Raw genomic sequence first — 20276 nt, forward strand, 5'->3', positions numbered from 1 at the left:
TCCACCATAGGAGTCCCACTGTCAACATGTGTGAATGGAGGGGGCACTTGGCCCTGCCATACCAGCCTTGTTCCGGCATGCTCAGAGCAGGCACAGCTCTTCCATTAGACGCTCTGGGAGCACATAAGTGCAGGGAGATGGCCCACATATGGAGGCAGGGCTGAAACCTGAGCCAGGTCCCCATGGGCGCACAACTTGGAAAGTGGGGATGGAATCTGAGTTGATTTCTTGTGGCTGCCTGCGAGATTTAGGCGGAAATACATGAGTGCAGCACCTGTGGGACATCCAAGCGGATTACTGGCACACCCCTGGCCGGGGCGGGTCTCCTATCAGCAGTGGTGGGGTTTCAAGGTTACACTTACTCAGAGAAGGGGCTGAGGACTGGGCTGATTCCCAGCATTGCCATGGAGCGTCTGCGTGCACGACTGTGGTGGGTGCTGGTGGATCTGCACCAGTGGCTTTCTCAGCACAGCGTCTGAGGGACAAGTGGGCTGATGGTCTGCATTCTCATGGCTGAAGTGGGGCTGAGGGCAGTGCCAACAACAGTGCACTCTGTGAGCACACACAACGAGTGACAGATGACCTCACAGAGCAGCTGTCCCAGTGGACAGCTCCTGTGGAGGAGTGCTCAGTGGCTCTACCCCCAGCAGGACGCCAGTCCCAGTTCTCTCACACTGCAGCTTAGAACTGGATCTGGGGGCTTCTAATTCAACAACTGGGGAGCAGACTCTGCCCTAACGGGCAAAGAGGAGGCCCCACTCAACATCCAGTGCAAACTCTGTTCACCAAAACACCAATCATATCCCCTACCAAGGGGACAATGACCAGCACACCCTAAGGAAAAGACACGGCAAGCATCCATGCCAAAAACAGCCCTTGCACCAAAAATATTAGACTCATGCAGGCGACACTACCATATAAAAATAGCCCTTCAAAATCACAGTAGATAACTGTTTTTCCTAAGTTCAGAGTCAGAGAAATATAAGAGAAATAAAGGAGAGGAAATACCACAATAAAAGAACAAGGAAATCCCCTGAAAGAAACAATGAAATAGACCTTTCCAGTCTACCAGACCCTGAGTTCAAAAGAGGGTAAGAAAAATACTGAAAGGATTAAGAAAAGCTATTGATAGAAAGGTTGATCACTGCAACAAGAAACTAGGAACGATAAAGAGGAGCCAATCAGAATTAGAGAACGCAACTGCCAAGAGGAAAACCAAGCTGAAGACGACCAACAGAACAGTAAACAACGCAGAAGAGCGAAGATGTGATCTGAAGACAGAAGAATGGAAATCACCCACTCAGAATAGCAGATAGAGAGACTTAAAAAAAAAAAACAATATATGAAACTTATGGGATAATATAAAGTGTGCCAATCTATACATAATAAGGGATTTCAGAAGGAGAAAAAAGAAAGGGGACTGAAAACAGCAAAAGTTAAGACAAAGGGAGGATTCTAAAGGAAGCAAAGAAAAACAAAGCTTAACAAGGAAGTTATCAGCTGATTTCTCTACTGCAGGACAGAAGGGTGTGGCAAGATGTGTTCAAAGTCTTGAAAGGGAAAAACCTGCAACCTATATTGTCAGGATACTCTAACCAGCAAGATTATCATTTAGAACAGAAGAAGAAATAAAGAATTTCTCAGGTAAGCAAAAACTAAAAGAATACAGCAATACTAAACCCGTTGTATTAATAGAAGAAATATTGAAAGTCCTTCTCTAAATAGAAAATAAGCAAAAATCTATAGGAAAGAGAAAAATCAAATCAGAAAAAGCAAATATAAAAAAAGATTGTATAGAGATCACTTAAAAAGCAAATACAGTACATAGATTAAAAAATTTATGAAAGTGATTATAACTATAACGAACAGCAAAAGGATAACATGAAGATGTTAAATAGGACATTAAAATCATAAAATGTGGGGAAGAAGAGTAAGAAAATTAAATTTTTTTAAAAGAATGTGTTTGAGCTTATATGACTACCAGCATAAGCCAAATAGATACAGTAATGTGTTAACATAGTTGAAAACCAGAATAACCCTAAATAAAAAACATATAATAGATTCACAAAACTACAAAGAATAGAACTCAAGCATAACACAAAAGAAAACCATTAAACCACAAAAGGAAAAAGAAAAAGAAAGGAACAAAGAAGAAATACAAAATCAGCTGGAAAGCAAGGTTTAAAATGGCAATAAACACATATCTATCAATAATTACCTTAAGTGTCAATGAACTAAATGCTCTAAACAAAAGACAGAGCAGCAGTTGTGGTTTAGTTGATAAGTTGTTTTCTGATTCTTTTCGGACCCCATGGACTGTAGCCTGCCAGGTCCTCTGTCCATGCGATTTCCCAGGCAAGAACACTGGAGTGGGTTGCCATTTCATTCTCAGGGGATCTTCCCAACCCAGGGATTGAAATCATGTCTCCTGCATTGGCAGGCAGAGTCTTTACCACTGAACTTGCATTTCTTTACACTAACAACAAAATAGAGAGAGAAAAAGTAAGAAAAAAAATCCCTTTTAAAATTGCATAAAGAATATTTAGGAATAAACCTGACCAAGGAGGTGAAAGACTCATATGTTGAAAACTATAAAACATTGATAAAGGAAATTGCAGATGATTCAAAGAGATGGAAAAATAGCCCATGCTCTTGGATTGGAAGAGATAATATAGCTTAAATGGCCAGATTACCCAAAGCACTTTACAGATTTAAAGAGATCCCTATCAAATTACCCATGACATTTTTCACAGAACTAGAACAAATAATCCTAAAATTTATATTGAGTCACAAAACACCCTGAATTACCAAAGCAATTCTGAGGAAAAAGAATTGAGCTGGAGGCATAACCCTCCCAGACTTCAGAGAATATTACAAAGGTACAGTAATCAAAACAGCACGGTATTGGCACAAAAACAGACATATGGATGGATCAATGGAACAGGACACAGAGCCCAGAAATAAACCCACACACCTACAGACAATTAATCTTTCACAAAGGAGGCAAGAATATACAGTGGAGAAAAGACAGTCTCTTCAGTAAGAGGTGCTGGTAAAACGGGGCAGCTACATGTAAATGAATGAAATTAAAACAATCTCTAACACCATACACAAAAATAAACTCAAAATAGATTAAAGACCTACATGTAATACCAGACACTATAAAACTCCTAGAGGAAAACATAGAACACTCTTCGAAAGAAATTGCAGCAATATTTCTTGATCTGTCTCCTACAGTAATGGAAATAAAAGGAAAAATAAACAAGTTGGACCTAACTGAACTTAAAAGCTTTTGTATAGCAAATGAAACCATAAATAAAACAAAAAGACAACCTGCAGAATAGGAGAAAATATTTGCAAATGATGAGACCAACAAAGGATCAATTTCCAAAATATACAAACAGCTCATATATCTCAGTATTAAAGAAAACAAAAAGTTAATTTATGCCATAGTTCCCAATCTCTACTGTAGACTGAACAAACTGGTTACCATCAACACTTCTTAGAATCATTGCTCAAAAGTATTCTGTAACTGGTGAGGGTGTCTTAGCCACTCCCATTAGAAGTTTAACCAAGTTAGTCCTAGAAAATGTGATTTCTGATTTTGAGTCTGTTTGAAGTGAATCAAGCTGCTTTATGATGTGACTTGCTTTTACTCTTATTCTTAAAATGTTTTAATTATTTTTAGTTAAGACTTTTTTCTTTGTAACTTTGGGCAGTGAAAATTATGTCTAAGTCACATTAAATAGGGTCTTCCTTAACATTCACCATATGGACTTTTATAATAAGATCTTGTAATAAATTAAGTACTGCACCCAATTTCAAAAAAAAATAAAGAAAACAAAACCCAAAATCTTAAAGATGGGCAGAAGATCTAAATAGACATTTCTCCAAAGAAGACATACAAATGACCAACAGGCACATGAAAAGGTGCTCAGCATCACTATTAGAGAAATGCAAATCAGAATGAGATATCACCCCACACTGGTCAGAAAGCCATCATCAAAAAGTCATCATTATCACAAATAATACATTCTGGAGAGAGTGTGAAGAAAAGGGAACCCTCCTACATTGTTTGTGGGAATGCAAATTGATACAGCCACTATAGAGAACAGTGCAGAGATTCCTTAAAAAGCTAAACATAGAGCTAGCATATAGTCCAGCAATCTCATTCCTCAACAAATATCTGGAGAAAACTCTAATTGAAAAAGATATATGCTCTCTAACATTCATAGCAGCACTAATTACAATAGCCAAGACATGGAAGTAACCTAAACACCCAATTACAGATGAATGGATAAAGAAAACAGATAGGACAGTAGGCCTCTGTCTCGTCTGTGTCAAGAGCCCTGGGCAGGTCCCTGCCTCTCACTGCCCACCTGCATTATGAGTACAGGGGGCATGATTGTACCATAAGTATATGTATAGAGATACATACATACATACATACATATATATATATATATATGAGGGAATATTACTTAGCCATAAAAATGAATGACATAATATCATTTGCAACAACAATGGACCTAGAGATTATCATATTAGATGAAGTAAGGCAGAAAGAGAAATGTAATTTCATATGATATCACTTATATGAGGACTCTAAAATGATGCAAATGAATTTATATACAAAATAAAAACAGACATAGAAAACAAACTTCTGGTTATTACCAAAAGGGAAAAGGTGGGGGGAAGGATAAATTAGAAATTTGGGAATAAGAGATACACACTACTATATATAAATCAGATAAACAATAAGGTCCTACTGTATAGCACAGAGAATGATGTTTGATATATTGCATTAATCTATAATGGAAAAGAATCTGAAAAAGAACAGATATGTATACACATATGTATATTCATATACATAAAACTAGATCACTTTGCTGTACACCAGAAACTAACACAACATTGTAAATCAAGTATGCTGCTGCTGCTGCTGCTAAGTCACTTCAGTCGTGTCCGACTCTGTGTGACCCCATAGATGGAAGCCCACCAGGCTCCCCTGTCCCTGGGATTCTCCAGGCAAGAACACTGGAGTGGGTTGCCATTTCCTTCTCCAATGTGTGAAAGTGAAAAGTGAAAGTGAAGTCGCTCAGTCGTGTCCGACCCTTAGCGACCCCACTTCAATTAAAAAATACGTCAAGGTAATTTAGCAGGAAAAGGATAGTCTTTTTCATAAATGACTTTGGAAAAAAATAGACACAAGGAAAAGAATGAATACCATACACAAAAACTAACACAAAATGAAGCATAGCCCTAACATCTATTTCTGCTTTATTGACCATGCCAAAGCCTTTGACTGTGTGGATCACAACAAACTGGAAAAGTATTAAAGAGATGGGAATATCAGACCACCTGACCTACCTCCTGAGAAATCTGTATGCAGGTCAGGAAGCAACAGTTAGAACCGAAGATGGAACAATGGACTGGTTCCAATTTGGGAAAGGACTACGTCAAGGTTGTTTATTGTCACCCTGTTTATTTAACTCATATGCAGAGTACATCATGCAAAATGCGAGGCTGGATGAAGTACAAGTTGGAATCAAGATTGCCGGGAGAAATATTAATAATCTCAGATATGCAGATGATACCACTCTTATGGCAAAAAGCAAAGAGGCACTGAAGAGCCTCTTGATGAAAGTGAAAGAGGAGAATGAGAAAGCTGGCTTGAAAACCAACATTCAAAAATGAAGATCATGGCATCTGGTCCCATCACTTCATGGCAAACAGATGGGGAAACAATGGAAACCGTGACAGACTAATTTTTGGGCTCCAAAATCACTGCAGATGGTGATTGCAGCCATGAAACTAAAAGACGCTTGCTCATCGAAAGAAAAGCTATGACAAATATTTAAAAAAGCATATTAAAAAGCAGAGACATCACTTTGCCGACAAAGGTCCGTGTAGACAAGGCTATGGCTTTTCCAGTAGTCATGTATGAATGTGAGAGTTGGACCATAAAGAAGGCTGAGCACCAAAGAATTGATGCATTTGAACTGTGGTGTTGGAGAAGACTCTTTAGAGTCTCTTGGACTGCAGGAGATCAAACCAGTCAATCCTAAAGGAAATCAGTCCTGAATTGGAAAGACTGATGCTAAAGTTGAAGCTCCAATACTTTGGCGACCTGATGCGAAGGACTGACTCATTGGAAAAGTCCCTGATACTGTGAAAGACTGAAAGTGGGAAGAGAAGGGGATGACAGAGGATGAGATGGTTGGATGGCCTCACTGACTCGATGGACATGAATTTTAGCAAGCTCTGGGAGTTGGTGATGGACAGGGAAGCCTGGCGTGCTGCAGTCCATTGGGTCACAAAGAGTCAGACACGACTGAGCAACTAACACTTTCACTTTACTTTTTCTTCAAAATATTAGAATTTCAGCACATAACCAATAAAAGATTATTGATGAGAAAAAAAATTTCTGGACACCAACTTCAGGAGCTAATACTTCCTCTTTCATGTGTAGCAGGAAGAAGAAACATATCCCCTAGTTCGTCTCTCAGAAGTGCTGCGAAGCTCTCCTTATTTCTTCAAACATCTCTTCCCTCATGACCTCCACTGGGCAAACAATCCATCCCTGAAACAATCCTGATGGTTCTGGAAAGTGGTGCGTCGATTGCCTAAAGCAACCTGGTCTTATCTGCTGGGTGGTGCTGGCTCGCACAATGCATTTGGGCTGGTACAGAATAGAGGAAGATGCTAAAAGAGATGCCAGGGCACTGTGATCAAGAAGAGGGGAGAAGGGCTCTAAAAATACAATGTCCCCTGCAGGGTGCTCTAAGGGTAAGGTAAATGAGACTGACCCCTGTGTGAGAGTGTGTGTGTTTGTAATAACGTTAGTTCTTCCTCTTGGATGTGTTGATGGTCCTTCTTACCTTTCCCAACCCCTGCCCTTCTCCTGGCCAAGTCTATGCCCCAATCTCAGCTCTGCTATCTTAGAACAGAGGCCTCCCTGGGAGACTGTGGCGGGGCCTCTGTCCTACCTGTGCCAGGTGCCCTGGGCAGGTCCCTGCCCCTACCTGCCCGCTTGCGCCATGGGGGAATGTATACGTGTATGAGTGTGGGGGGCATGATTTGCATCACGAGGGTTCTGGTTGGAGGCGTGACCTTCACTGACCTTAAGCCTGCAGCGTAATGACAAGGCCCAGGGGCAGGGGCATCTGCTTAGAGGAAAACGTGGGTGGAAGGGCTGGTATGGTGGGTTCTGCTCTCCAGCCGGGGGGAAGGGGCAAGAGAACTGCTCTCTAACCACCCATCCCAGCCCTTGCCTGCTCCTCACCTACCTTTCTCGGCAGCTGTGTTCCAAGGCAGGCGACAGCCCAGTTAAGCTCAGCACAGAAGGGGCACAGGTCCCCTGCCTGTGGCACTGTGCCCTGAAGAACAGTCCTGGAGAGCAAGCTGGGGGATGTCTCAGCCAGAAGCAGCTCTGGTTGGCACTGGCCACATAGCCAAGGGGCTCACTGTAGGGGTGGGTCTGGGAGCACCAGGTCTTCCTGGATTCAGGCCACTGTGCCCTGTACCTGGGCATCACCTCACCCACAGGCATTACTAATGAAGACAGCTAGCACTTAGTAGGCAGCGGCTATAGACCAAACACATTAACTTGACAGCACCCAGAGGGAAATATTTCAGTGGGATTGTGAGTCACCCCAAGTCACAGAGTTTAACACGGTGAAGGTGTGGGGATTCAAACCCAGATTGCTCTTGCATTCCCTGCCCTCCCATCCTTCATGGTCCTAGACTGGCCTCCCCATGGGTTCACCCTGTGGTTCCTCATTCATCTCCTAGAGGGTTCCCTGCTGCCAGCGGGTGTGAGCACAGGGTACACGACGCCCATCACCGGGGGGACATCTGGGCCCAGAAGGCAAGGGGCTGGCCCAGGTTTCCAGGAAAGCTGCCTGGGTGTTGCCAGGCCAGGGTCTGCTCACCTGGTATGGGGGAGCTGGACGCCTCCATTTCCCAGAACCTGTTCGGAGTTCCCTCTTTTTAAGACATTGCCTGGAGGAAGCGCCGGCTCCCTGCCCCCTCCAGTCACCCCGGAGGCCCTCCGTGGCCGTGGCCCTGCCCCCAGACCCCATGTGACCAGCGGGCAGGGGAGGCGGGCAGGACCGGGAGGAAGCTGCCCAGGACGAACATCGTCAGTCGGATCCAGGCTCCCCGGCTCCTCAGGGCCTCTGGGGATGGTGCGTTGATGGCCGTCCTTGGCCTGCTAAGAGGCTGCCGCAGCCTCGGCTCAGGAAATAGTCCACGGGTGAGGCTGACCTCTGCCAAGAAAGGATGGGGCAGGGCGGCTCGCAGTCGCGAGCCTGGGGTTTGACTTGGTGCAGCGCGCCCCCTGGTGGGAACCCTCATGCACTGCTTCCCACGCCCCGGGACCTCTCCCTCGCAGCTCCATCTCTGCATCCCTCCCGGCCTCTGGACCCGCAAGCGCCAACTCGCCCCACCCTCATCTGTAGCCTCACCTTTCCTGGGGCCAGGGGCGGCTCGCAGGGGATACGGGCTTCCTGGGGCTTCCTGTGCAGGCTTCCTCCGAGCAGAGCAGCTGAATTGCGCACAGCTGATCCAGTTCTGTCTGGAGTGAGGGGAGGAAGTTGGGGCTGGAGAAGTCATTAGCAGGGGAGGAGCCCGCAGGTTGCAGAGGGAGGAGCTGAGGCACTTTTCAAAGTTCCAGCATCACCCAGATTGGGAAGCAGGTCAGAAACATTCAGTCCATTTCCCAAGGTGGCAGATTGCATCTCTGAGACTTGAAACCAAGGTCTGCAGCTGATTGCAAAGCTTTTGAAAACCAACGCCAAGGAGGGAAGTAGGCAGGTGGTCCTCAGTCTCCTGCTTCCCAGGGGGGCTCTGGAAGGCAAAGAGCCCCCTTTGCTGAGAGTGGACTCAGAGTGGCCCCTCACTCTTGTCCTCCCTGACCAGGGCAGGGGGAATTGGCCATGGACTGGTAACCTTGGAAAGCCTGATTTGGCATCTGGGCAGAGCAGGGGCTGGGGTGGAAGCTCCATCATTCCAGGCTCAGGGAGGGGACGATGGGCAAGGCAGGTGATCACTCACCCTAATCACTGTGATAACCTCTTGCCAGCCCTTGGGGACTGCTGGGAGTGGGGCGGGGTGGGCCATGGTGGAGATGCACTGTTGGCACAGGTAAGGAGGCTCATGACCTGAGCACTGGCCAGAGTTCAGGGATCCTAAGGAGCAAGATGTAAGGTCCTGCTCTTGACCTTCCCAGGGGGACTCAGCTGGAAAGCAGCAGACCAGGCCTTCTCTGTGCTTGCACAGAGGAGGGCTGACTCTCTTTCCAGGCCTTCTGGGGGAGGCAGTGGAGCTGGCATGGAAAGAACGAGGGTGTTGGAGTCAAGTACCATTGAATTTGAGTCCTGCCATGGACACTTCCCAGCTGAGTTAGTTACACTGTCTCTCTGAACCCCATTCCCAATCTGTAAAATAAGAATAATAATATAGCTGACTCCAGGGTCTGTTGTGAGGATTGAGGAGGCAAGGCCATGAAGCCTCAGCACTGAACAGGGACCCATGAAGGGCTGGTTTCCTCCATATTCCTCCATCTTCAGTGGCAGCATTAATTAAGGCAGTGTTTAGTTCTTAAATTGGGTTTCCTGCACAGTTTAATAAACTCTGTATTGTAACTTAACACAGTAAATGAAAAAGTAAGCCCTTTTTAGAAGGTGGGATTACCTCCTTAAAGTCAAACTCTCCCAGGTAAGTTTAATGCCTGAGTTTGAATTTGTATTTAAAACCAAATTGGCAGCAGGTGACACAGAACGTGTCTGTCTGTAATGTTTAGCATGTTGGGCCCCGTGAAGCGGATCTCTGAGGAGCCAGCAGCCAGAGTGTGGGACTTTTCTGAGACCTCCTGGGGGACTGGGTGAGGACCCACACCCTCACCAGGAATCTATCACCATCCCTGAGATAACTGGCTTCCATGGAAGGAAAGGTTCTATGTAGGGGCTCTGTGGGCCTGAAAACCACCAGAAATCAGGGCGGCCACACAACAATCCTCTGGAGGCCTCTGTTCAGTGAGCCCAGCAGTCACAAATTCACCTAGAAACACACTGTAAGTCACATTTCATTAAGAGTTCCTAGGAGATTTTTGTTTGTTTGTTTGTTTTTTACCTAGCAAAGTGGTTTGGTTTTTCTAGTTGCTCTAAGTTATAACCATAGGAAGGCCACATATTGTTTTGTGTGTTTAAGTATTGAAGTCGATGCTGGAGCCCAGAGATTGCTTCCCCCTTCTTTAAAGAGGTTTCCCACTATTTTAGGTAGAAGAAACACTGGGATGAGGAGACTTAGTGCCCCAACCAAGAGGGCTCACCTGAGAGCTACGGTACAGCATCCTCCTCTCTTGTAAGGTCTTGGGGACCACTCCCCAGTGCTCACATACACATCCCAGCTTAGTAGACGGTGGTAGTCCAGTGGCTGAGACTCTGTGCTCCCAATGCACGGGGCCCAGGTTCAACCCCCTAGTTAGGGAACTAGATCCCACATCCCACAACTTAGAGTTCATATGCCGCAATGAAGGTTGAAGATCTCATGTGGTGCAGCTGGAACCTGGTGCAGCCAAACAAACAAATACTAGAAAGAAAAGAAACACCAAGCTAATTATAATGTGAAAGTGTTAGTTGCTAACACTGCACCAGGCTCCCCTGTCCATAGAGTTCTCCAGGCAAGAATACTGGAGTGGGTAGCCATTCCCTTCTCCAGGGGACCTTCCTGACTCAGGGATCAAACCCGGGTCTCCTGCATTGCAGGCAGATTCTTTACCGACTGATCCACCAGGGAAGCCCAATCATAATATGGGTACCGAGTAATCCTGACTGTAATTGGCAACTGTGGCCACAAGATGGCGGTCTCCACACACGACTTCCAGCATTCCTGGGTTTTTTTCAGCTGTGCTGCTGCTGCTGCTGCTAAGTCACTTCAGTCGTGTCCGACTCTGTGTGACCCCATAGACGGCAGCTGTGAGCCGCCACCAATCTGAGGAGGCCTTTCTGTGGGGGTGGGCGAGGCTCTGCTGGCCTCAGGGAGCTCAGAGGAGTCACCTGCATAGCACCTATTATGCAGGGAAACACAGACTTCTGGGGGAGTTCAGGGCTGGGACCAGGGTAAGGCAAGTGAGGCGTCTAGGGAGCTGTGAGTGCCTCCCTTGCTTCACCCTCATCCAGGCCCTGGGTCTACGGAGCTGGGATGTGTATGTGAGTAGCAACATGGGCACTGGGAAACGGTCCCCAAGACCACAGCACAGAGGAAGACGCTTTACTATAGCTCTTGCAGCTGGGGCACTAAGGCCTGTTGTCCTCAGGGGATGGCCAGGACCATCAGATGTACTTTCTGGGAGGGAACTAAGAGGGATGCACAAGGTGCTGCCCCATCCCCAATCCCACTCCAGGCAGAGGCGAGTGTGAGGGCGGCAAGCAGAGGTCAGCAGGGTGTGGTGGCTGCACAGAGCACTGCGCTGGAGGCCCCTCTCCTGACTTGCAGCCTTTCGTGGCTCCACTGAGATAGAGGAGGAATGGCTGTGTTCTAACAGAAGCACAGTGGCCCTGGCAGCGGTGGCAGGTGGATCTCTGCCCGTGGTCTGAGTCCTCGGTATCACTGATGACACTGTTTTTGAGAAAAACAAAGCCGCGGGCAGTGTGGCCCCTGCAAGCTGGGTGAGAAGAGCTGATCAGTGAAGGGTATACAGGTGGAGGAAGAAGTCAGCAAACATTTTGGTAAGTCTTAATCATCATTATGTATAAAAGCAATGAGAGTAGCGAATTAAGGGGGGGGGTGTGAGGAACAGGATGGAAACAAAATCATATATGACACGATAGCCAATGCTGAACATCTGCAGCAAGACTGGGGAGAACCAGAGCGTTGAGACTCCTGGGTACTTGGGCTTTAGCTCTGGTTGAGCACTGTCCAATACACATATAATGTGAGCCACACATGTAATTAAAACTTGGTTAGCAGCCACCTTCAAAAGAGAAGGAGGTGAAATCAGTTCAATAATAGATTTTATTTAATGCAATATATGCAAAATTTTATAATTTCAACATGTAATCAATATAAATATTACTACTGAATGATTTTATATTCTTTATATACTGTTTTCCAAGATCTGTTATATTATTTACATTTATAATATAAATCTCAATTTAGATGCTAAATTTCCATTGGAAATATTTCACCTATATTTAGACTGCACAAAATTTAGTGTTGAAAGAGGTGATTCACCTATCCAAATTGCTCCAAACATCTGTAAAAGCTTTTCAATAACTGCATTATATATCAATTTTAAAATAATAATTTAAATTAATTAAAATAGAAATTAATAGTTTGGTTGATCCCATTTCAACTGCTAAATAGCCAAAGGATGCTGAGCCCTACTGTATTGCACAATGAGGCACTAGACATTTTAAAGTCAAATATGAATGCTAAAATTTGAAGAGGAACAAGTCAAGAAGCAGAATGTATAACTTCTAAACCAGTAGAGGGAGATAAAGACAGAAAAAAGGACTAATACATTCAATAGGAGGAAGAAAGGGAGGAAAAAAAAACTTGAAAGGGCAATCATGGCAAATGAAAACCCTAAAGAAGAAAGTAAAATATAGGTATAACTCTATCAGTATCATAGTAGATGTAAATAGATTAAGCTCACATATTAACAGCTAGAGATACTTAGGTTTGATTTTATTTTATTTTTTTTTACCTTTATTTTTATTTTTTAAAAATTTTTTTTTATTCTTCTTTTATTTATTTATTTTTTTCCAATTTTATTTATTTTTTTTCAAGTAGAACAGACTAAATTTCTTTAAACAAACTTACTTATACTCCAGAGTCCTTTAAAAACTTAATAGCATTTATACATTGAAGGTATTTGATTTTCTTGTAACTAGCACTTCAAATGCAACAAGCATTTGAAGCAACAAGCATTTGACCCAACAAGTAAAACTTTCTACAGTTCATAACTTTTATAAATAAAATAAATTAAATGTACAGTGAATGAGTTCTCTGAAATATTTCAATATTTCTGCAGGTTTAGTAACATCGTAAAATACATTTCAACTAAAGTTCACAAATCTAAAAACCTGTTAGGCATTTTTAGGCGTTTTAAGTTGGAAATGAAGACCAATGTTACATCGTAATATGCCAATTACAAATAGTACTTCAAATAGCAAATACTACAGTTTGTCCCAAACTTTAAAAACTATTCATGAACTCAACACTGAACTATTGATGGCTATGAGAATTGTTTCCTAGCCTTTTTGAAAATTTCAACCCATTTACGTTTAAGGTAATTATTGATAAGTACTATCCCGTAGCCATTTTCTTTATTGCTTTGGGTTCAATAGTTGAAAACTTCCCTAAAATGGGGAAAGAAATAATCACCCAAGTCCAAGAAACCCAGAGAGTCCCCAACAGGATAAACCCAAGGCGAAATACTCCAAGACACATATTAATCAAATTAACAAAGATCAAACACAAAGAACAAATATTAAAAGCAGCAAGGGAAAAGCAGCAAATAACACATAAGGGGATTCCCATAAGGATAACAGCTGATCTTTCAACAGATACTCTTCAGGCCAGAAGGGAGTGGCAAGACATACTTAAAGTGATGAAAGAAAATACCCTACAGCCCAGATTACTATACCCAGCAAGGATCTCATTCAAATATGAAGGAGAAATCAAAAGCTTTACAGACAAGCAAAAGCTGAGGGAATTCAGCATCACCAAACCAGCTCTCCAACAAATGCTAAAGGATCTTCTATAGGTTTGATTTTAAAATTATAGCTGTACGCAAAAGACTTAAACTATAAGAACACAGAAATATTGAAAATAAATGAATTAAAAATGATACACCAGCCAAATACTAGCTACAAGAAAACTTTGTAGTAATACTAATATGAAATAAAATAGAATAAGGAGAGAATTTTATTGAGGACAAAGATTGTCAAAACAAGATGATAAGAGGAACAAGTCTCAGAGATGCAAAAGTCTTGAACCTATAAACACCTAATAGCAAAGCTTGGGAGGTAGAAATCAGATGCAATCAGATGTGCCAGTTTCCTGGTTTTGATATAGTAGTATATTTACTTGAGATGTAGTCATTGGAGGAGACTAGGGAAAAGGTATGTGGGAACTCTGGATAATTTTTGCAACTTCCTGTGAGTCTATTATCATTTCAAAATGAAAAGTTTAAAACATAGAATATAAAATAGTGAATACCTACTAAAAGCAACTATATACATTCCTAATCTATTATGTAGGCACATAAAAAGGTCATTTTAGGATGTTAAAACTTTGCTAATGTATATTATTTATCATCCTTTTAAAGATTTCTCTAAAGATCAAAAGGAAAAATGCATATGATAATTAGTATATATAATTCCCCTTCTCCCATCAAGAGATGGGACGTGATACTCTGAAATTTCTGCACATAGCCTATAAGAAATCTGTCACCTTCGTTTTCTCTCCCTGGGAGTCCAGCAGCCCTGTGGTTAAAAGTGTGTTCTAGTCCAGTGAGTGATGAAAGGCTGTGTGGGGAAAGAAAAGTTGTCAGGAGCACCGAGGTACCAGTTGTGTAAGTAAAGATTCTTGGATATTCCAGCGCCTCCCAGCCCCCACGTGAATGCAGGTGGCGGCCCCCAGCCCACACTATGTGGAGTAAAAGAACTGCCCAGCTGAGCCCTGGCTGCTTCCTGTCCCATGCAACCATGAGATACAATAAACAGCTATTATTTTAAGCCATTATGTTTTGTCACACACCAGTAGATATCTGAGACAATCTTCAAGGAAACTTGGAAACATTTGACAATTAAATGTTTGACTGAGCACCTACTGTTTGCCAGGTTCTGTGCTCCAGGCAGGGGCTACAGAATGAGCAAGAAAGAATCCTTGACTCCAGAGTTCACAAACTGGAAAAGCAAGGAGGCAACACTAACAGCAATTTGCAGAACAGATGCAGTGGGGCAAGCGTAAGGTCTTACAGGGGGCAGGGAAAGAGAAAGAATCCTCCCCCAGAAAGGCGGGAATGGGGATAAGACATCTCTCCCTGTGACTCCAGTGTGCGATAACTACCAGGGGCATTCTGTGACACATCCCTGTAGTGTTATGTGGACAGATTTGCCACGAACACATTAATGCTAGTTATAGATAATGCTGAAGACTTGCCATATACCAGGTGCGGAGAATCCCCACTGTCCTCACACCCACCCATGAAGAAGGGTATGGCTGGGGTCCCTGGTACACATGAGAAGCTTAAGGAGCTGAAGTGACTTGCCCAAGGTCAGGCAGCTAAGGAGGTGTGGAGGTAGGACTCAACCCAGGTCTCTGATCCCAGAGCCGGTCTCACAGCCATGATGCTGCCAATCTGCTGCTTCTTGTTTAGTCACTGTGTGTGTGCTAAGTCACTTCAGTCATGTCCGACTCTTTGTGACCCCATGGACTGTAGCTCTCCAGGCTCCTCTGTCCCTGGGATTCTCCAGGCAAGAATCCTGGAGTGGGTTGCCATGTCCTACTCCAGGGGATCTTCCCAGCCCAGGGATTGAACCTGCGTCTCCTGATTGACAGGTGGATTCTTTACCACTGAACCACCTCAGTTCAGTTCAGTTCAGTCGCTAAGTCATGTCCAACTCTTTGCGACCCCATGAATCGCAGCACGCCAGGCCTCCCTGTCCATCATCAACTCCCGGAGTTCACTCAAACTCATGTCGATTGAGTCGGTGATTCCATCCAGCCATCTCATCCTCTGTCATCCCCTTCTCCTGCCCCCAATCCCTCCTAGCATCAGGGTCTTTTCCAATGAGTCAACTCTTCGCATGAAGTGGCCAAAGTATTGGAGTTTCAGCTTTAGCATCAGTCCTTCCAATGAACACCCAGGACTGATCTCCTTTAGGATGGACGGGTTGGATCTCCTTGCAGTCCAAGGGACTCTCAAGAGTCTTCTCCAACACCACAGTTCAAAAGCATCAATTCTTTGGCGATCAGCTTTCTTCACAGTCCAACTCTCACCTCCATACATGACCACTGGAAAAACCATAGCCTCTACTAGACGGACCTTTGTTGGGAAAGTAATGTCTCTGCTTTTTAATATGCTATCTAGGTTGATCATAACTTTCCTTCCACTGAACCACCTAGAAAGCCCCAATCTGCTCCTTAGCTGAACGTATAAATCAAGCATTTCATCATGGTATTAAAAATAACATCTGAAATGGTGTATTAATGACTGTATAACAGGTTGTCTTAAAGTCTTCTGTAATTGAACATTTCACATTATTTCCAACATGCAGAGAGAGTATTTTCACACAGATGTTTGCTTTTGCATATGTCCCCACCTTATTCCATTATTTTAGAAAGATTTGAGGTAGATATATAAGAAATGTTTCCTGAATAGTGGGTCATTTCCTTAGGATAGATTCACAGAAGGGTAAATAAAATGAAATTTGTGGTTTTCTGAAAAGAGGGTCTGAGGGAAAATGGTGTGGTGATAGTCACACAGTCATGTCCACCCCAAACAGCAAGCAATCATTCCCACATTTCATGGTTCTCCAGAAGGACAGAAGGGTGCCTCTTCAGAGGACCCTGCCATAGTGAGCTGTAATGAAACTAGCTGTCAGTGTTCCTTCAGAACTTGGTGAACCTGCAGCTGAGGTTTGAGAATTCAAATGTGCTCCCTGGGCTGGTACCTCAGTGGGTATGAGCAGAAAGCAGAAGTGGCCTTGCCTCCCCGTCCCTTCCTCCTGCTTCAGAATCAGGCCAGCCTCTGCAATGGCTCTGGTGCTGGCAGCTTCCCATGGTCTCTGGGGGAGCCTGGCAGTGGGTGACCCTGTGTTGTTTGGACTACAGGTTCTGTTGGTAGTTGTTGGTGGGGACAGGGACACCTGCCTTCAGAAACAGGCCCTTCCACTGAGCCTGCACATACTCACAGATGCCCCAACAAGCCAAGGGGGAGGGATCAGCCGCCCCATTTTAGAGATGAGTGGGTGAAGGCTCAGAGAGGCATGACCTGCTCTGTCAACACTGCTGTTTCCCAGGCTTTAATTCCCTGTCCTCCATGAAGAGTCCTGGCTGTCCTTCTGATGAGTGGTCTCTGGGACCACGCTGGCCCTGGAGCATGGGAGGAGAAGGTGTTTCTCTCCATTTCCTCCTAATTTCCTATGTGATATAATGGTGGAATCAGTGAGCCTTTGAGATAGTGGTGTGCTGGTAAATGCTAACAACTGGCTCTTGAACAATCTATCTGCCTAAGTTTACTATAAATTTTACTGATGTGTAGCACATAATTTAGAAATAATAAGGAAATACACGATTTTCTATTGCAAATTCTATATAGCCAATTGATTCTTATAGAAAGCATTCATTAATTTTTGCCAAACTCTTGACTATGTAGCCAAGCTATAGTCTCAGTTTAACCAGTATTTGACAAATGGAGTTGCATCCTGATACACAAGGCTTTACCGAATAATTTCTAGTCATTAAATCTAATATGTAAAACTATTTCTCATCCTCATAGAGATTATATTCCTTAAACCATTTTCAGATTTAGGACTATATATGTCAGAACTTTTCTCCATTGCCAATGTTCTGAGTGACTTTGTTGAATAGGATAATCATTTTCAGACACTGGAAAAATATTTTCTCAGTTTTTTTAAATGCTATTCACAACATGATAGCTATAGACTTAGCACAATTAAAATTTAATCTACATTACTAATACAGAATGTTGAGCTGGATGAAGCACAAGCTGGAATCAAGATTACGGGGAGAAATATCAATAACCTCAGATATGCAGATGACACCACCCTTACGGCAGAAAGCAAAGAAGAACTAAAGAGCCTCTTGATGAAAGTAAAAGAGGAGAGTGAAAAAACTGGCTTAAAGCTCAACATTCAGAAAACTAAGATCATGGTATTTGGTCCCATCACTTCATGGCAAATAGTAGGGGAAACAATGGAAACAGTGAGCGACTTTATTTTTTTGGCTCCAAAATCACTGCAGATGCTGACTGCAGCCATGAAATTAAAAGATGCTTGCTCCTTGGAAGAAAAGCTATGACAAACTTAGACAGTGTATTAAAAAGCAGAGACATTACTTTTCTGATGAAGGTCCATCTAGTCAAAGCTATGGCTTTTCCAGTAGTCATGTATGGATGTGAGAGTTGAACCATAAAGAAAGCTGAGTGCGAAAGAATTGATGCTTTTGAACTATGGTGTTGGAGAAGACTCTTGAGAGTCTCTTGGACAACAAGGAGATCAAACCAGTCACTCCTAAAGGAAATCAACCTTGAATATTCATTGGAAGGACTGATGCTGAACCTGAAGCTCCAATACTTTGGCTACCTGATGCAAAGAGCTGACTCATTGAAAAAGACCCTGATGCTGGGTAACATTGAGGACAGGAGGAGAAGGGGATGACAGAGAACAAGATGGTTGGATGGCATCACAGACTCAATGGACATGAGTTTGAGCAAACTCCGGGAGATGGTGAAGGAAAGGGAAGCCTGGTGTGCTGCAGTCCATGGGGTCAGAAAGAGTTGGACATGACTGAGCAACTGAAAAACATTGCTAACGCTTTCTCCACTACTGTCTTAAGGTCAGTCAACAAAATAATAATTTAAGCCCCTGTTGGTAGCATTTTCCAGTTTCCATAGTGTAAATTCTCCCCCCATGGCCAGTTTACAAAATACCAGCCTGACATCACTAAGTGCAGAGTTGGGAGGTGAGCCCTGTTATGGAACAAGTCCACCACACCAATGTGTGAGGCACTGGTGACCTCAACAGAGCCAAAAGCAAAATGTAACTAAGTGAGCTGACTCTGAGGACTTACTACCTTTGTTTGAAATATAATTTGTCTATTGATAAGCTTATATGACATGTAATTAACTGTGAAGTTTTAATAACACAGGAATATTTTTCTTCTCTCTTGAGTCAATCATGTTTTTTGGTTCTAGAGTGAATATTATATTTGAAACCACAATATTGTCAATGTGGTTTATTCATTTTCTCATTTTTGGAGTTAATGTATTGATAAAGCAAGGAAGAGTCTTTTAGTTAGCTAACAGAAATATTTTAAACCATGATGATATGAAAACAATGATATAAGAAACAAAAATAAGGGGAGGAGGAAAGAAGAATAGCTAAAGCTAGTATCCTTGTCTTGCAGAGCAGCAAACAGTCTTAATGTAGTTCTCGGAAAAGTGAATACACTGTTGAAAGTCAGAAAGGAAGTTATAGAGGGAATTATAAAAATGCAATAAACAAAGCTGGAAAGGCAACATTTAGAGGAATAAAATAAAAATATAATTACAAATCAGGAAGGCATATAGGAGAGGGAAAAAATAGTGTAAGCATGCTAATTTTCTTATTTTTCAAGTCTGCAGGTCTAAAGGTACAGTCTAAAATTAATCCTAAAGGGAAAGTATCAAAGTTGTAATGGAAACCATCAGAAGATCAAAAAGCAATTGCTTTTAGTAATTATTTGGGCAAAGGCGAGAACGATCATAGACAAAAAGAAACTACTTTTTATATTTTTATAAACTGAATTTTACTTCCATGTGTAGGTATAATTTTATAAGTAAAAAAAAAAAAAAAAGCATAAGTACTGGTAAAAGCGGTGGCTCAGATGGTAAAGAATCTGCTGCAATGCAGGAGACCCAGGTTTCATCCCCTGGAAAAGGGAATGGCAACCCACTCCAGTATTCTTGCCTGGGAAATCTCATGGACAGAGAAGCCTGGCAGGCTCCAGACCATGAGGTTGCAAAGAGTCAGACATGACTCAATGACTTTCACCTTCACTTTGCACTATTAAAAAAAAAAAAGCAACTTCTGGCCCGGCCTATATATTTTGAGGTAATCCCCTTTACAGTATAGTTTGCTTTTGACCACATATGCAAACATCCCGAAAGTCCTGAAGTCATATTTCATCCCTCTTTCCAGTCTCCAAGGGCTCCACCTTTGCTCGCCAGCCAGGGGGATTCTCTTGTTACACAGGGAAGTGGCCACACATATTCACAATGCGCTGCACATTGCACATGGCCATGTGATGCATTCTTATAAATTATTCTTCATTACCCTAAATTCACGTGCATGGAAAGGAAAGTCCAGGGTGGTTAGACTCCTTACTCGGAGCCCTATGTTTTGGCGGCTTATTATGGCAAATTCCTGTTTTGGTCATCTCTCCTCCCCTCCAGGAAATGCTGTGCTTCCCTAAGTAAGAAGTCCATGTCTAAGGCTCCCACCTTAGAGAACCTCATGGCTCACAGTACCTCCAGCAGG

At 43.1% G+C, this 20276-nt stretch overlaps 1 protein-coding gene across 3 annotated transcripts in view; it reads right to left on the minus strand.

Annotated features, from left to right (window-relative positions):
* The window catches only part of ARHGAP22 (Rho GTPase activating protein 22), a 182389-nt gene extending 173813 nt beyond the window's left edge, over window positions 1-8576 (minus strand). For 2 of the 3 annotated variants that reach the window (XM_088842087.1, XM_088842085.1), the window contains exon 1: window positions 8469-8576. The gene's annotated coding sequence lies outside the window, so the exon portion shown is untranslated. Of the gene's footprint in view, window positions 1-7934; window positions 8074-8468 lie in introns of those variants that run through there. The other variant, XM_088842086.1, reaches the window with a different exon arrangement.
* Between the last annotated feature and the right edge of the window lie 11700 nt (window positions 8577-20276).

The sequence above is a fragment of the Moschus berezovskii genome, chromosome 12 (genome assembly GCF_049115385.1).
Source record: "Moschus berezovskii isolate FMDL1 chromosome 12, NW_MosBer_1.0, whole genome shotgun sequence".
NCBI lineage: Eukaryota > Metazoa > Chordata > Mammalia > Artiodactyla > Moschidae > Moschus > Moschus berezovskii.